Source organism: Cynara cardunculus, unplaced genomic scaffold (assembly GCF_001531365.2).
Source record: "Cynara cardunculus var. scolymus isolate 2C unplaced genomic scaffold, CcrdV1 Un_Scaffold_1527, whole genome shotgun sequence".
NCBI lineage: Eukaryota > Viridiplantae > Streptophyta > Magnoliopsida > Asterales > Asteraceae > Cynara > Cynara cardunculus.
Window position 1 is genome coordinate 90078 of NW_020200792.1, and position 2575 is coordinate 92652.

A 2575-nucleotide genomic window follows, 5' to 3' on the forward strand; every position below is an offset into this window, starting at 1 on the left:
CCTGTATTTGATTGTGTTTATTTGCAGTTAGTTACACGAATTCAGATATGGGATGAAATCGGATAGGAATGAACGGGTTTAAGAGTTTTTAAGAGTTTTAAGAGTTTTAAGAGTTTAAGAGTTTTTAAGAGTTTTAGTCAAATGCTTTATAATATAGTATAGATATATATATATATATATATATATTAAAACTTCACTAATTAGATTTTATTAACTTTTTCAAATTATTTGAATACTATGATGATTCTATTAACAACTAATATATATTTATATAGACAATTTCCGGATTATTAACCAAATTACTTTGTGTGGTTCTCACACTAGTTATCATAAAATAAAGATAATTGATTGTGCATAATAGAATAACATTTTGTTGCTGCAATTGCGGATCCAAGATTCTTATCGAATATGTGCATATTTAAGGTGAATAAAAGGCCCATAAAGCCGGTAGATGTATTTTTAGTCGCATTTCTACTATTTTAGGGGATTTTTTTGGTTGATTTCGATATATTTTTTAAATTCTTTTTGTTGATTTCAAGTGACTTTTTTGACTGACATTCCGTATATTGTAATGTTTAATTAAGAGCATCCTTCGAAATTTTATGGGTGTGCTTTCATACAAAAAGAAATCTACCTGTGAAAATCGATTGAAAAGATGTACAGACTCGAACTTCACATTCGTCCGTTGTAATAATATTGGTATTTTTTCATTCATTGATTTTAATCGTATGCTTCAAGCTCCAACTATTTCATTTTAAAAATACGTATCTTGAACAAGTAACAAATAATTAAGAAAACACTTATACAACGGTAGATGACCCAATATATTACCTTTAAATCAACTAATAACCATAAATCGTAATGAACGTAATCAATATCCTCGACTTTAAAGCTTATATCAAAGGGTCATTGGCGCTAGGGGTGTTCACGAGTCGACTTTATTTATCCCAAGCTCAAGTTTAATAATTAATTATCAAGCTTCAGTCGATCTCGAACACCTACTAAAAAGTAGAAAATATCGAGAACGAGTCAAGAAGTGAGCTAATCGATCTCAGGTTCGAACCCTAAACGAATATTGAGCTCGAACATTAAAAAAATATTCGAACTCTAGTTGAAGTCGAAATCGAGCTTGTTGTAGATGAGTGTGAGAGGAGGTGTTGTAGGACCCAAAAGGGGATATTGCTATCCAACAGGCTGGTTTGGGTTATAAGACACCATTAACTCTTATCTTCTTTTCAAAGTATTCATGGTGTTGATGGTGATGGTGATGGAATCTTTCCATTTTGCTATATTTTATTGACTTTTAACCTTATTGACTCCATGTTTATCATTACCTTTTTATATACATTTATTTCAAAATAAACATATAATAATTTTGTTTTTACAATGAAAAAACCAACTTGTTAAATATAAAAAATAGATACCTTGAACCACAAGGGTGGTGCCTGATTGGTTTGAGCTTGACTTCAAATGTCAAAAGTACCAGAAGGTCTCAGGTTCAAACCCAAGGAGGGATAAAAATCCCCTTGTGACCACGGAGGTTCAAATGCGGTGACTCCAGGCTATCTGCAAAGTAGGTGGTCGTCCTGGGATTTGTTAGCTCGCATAGCGGGTTGGATATCCAAGTTAATAAAAAAAAATAGATACCTTGGTTGTTTAAAATAAAATAAAATGTTGTTTGATTATAAAATGTCTGATCTACAATATTTAGTCATCTGCTTTTTTGTTAGCTCAGTGGTAGAGTGGTTGTTTTTTTGTGCGTTCCCACGCTCGTTTGAGTCTATGAATAATTAATAGAGTGAGAGTATGTATAATCTCATTATTTCACTCTTCGAAAGAGTCATTGAGAAGAAATGGAAGGTTCTGATATATATAGAAGAGAAATAGTACAAGTCTAACCTATGTTAACACACCCCTCTGATGGAGGCTAGACGACCACAAATCATCCTATGAGTGTCGGGAGGTGGTTAGACAGTTAAGCGGGCTAGATGAGTATAGATATTCTCATAGCGTCGAACCCCATTACATCACTTTTTAAAAGAGCTCTTGAGAAAAGAATGTACGTTCCAACATATATGCGCGCGTTTGTGTATATATATCTATACTATATTATAAAGCATTTGGCTAAAACTCTTAAAAACTCTTAAAACTCTTAAACTCTTAAAAACTCTTAAACCCGTTCATCCCTATCCGATTTCATCCCATATTTGAATTCGTGTAACTAACTGCATATAAACACAATCAAATACATGATAAACATTTCATTTTAAATATAAAAAATCTAAAATATAATTAGGATAATCATTGAGTTCTAACAGAATACTTAATTATTATTTTCATAAAATATTATATTATTAAACCAAAAATAAATTATTTCATTATTAAACTTAAATTAAATTATAATAAAAAAATAAATTAAAGAAATTACATAAAAAATGAAAACTTTTAAATAGTTGATTTGACATTAACATTGATATATATTTTTTAAAATTTTTATGATGTCTTCAAATTTATATTTCATTCAAAAATAAAATCATTATTATTGCTTTTTTTAAAAACACATAATTTATACTAT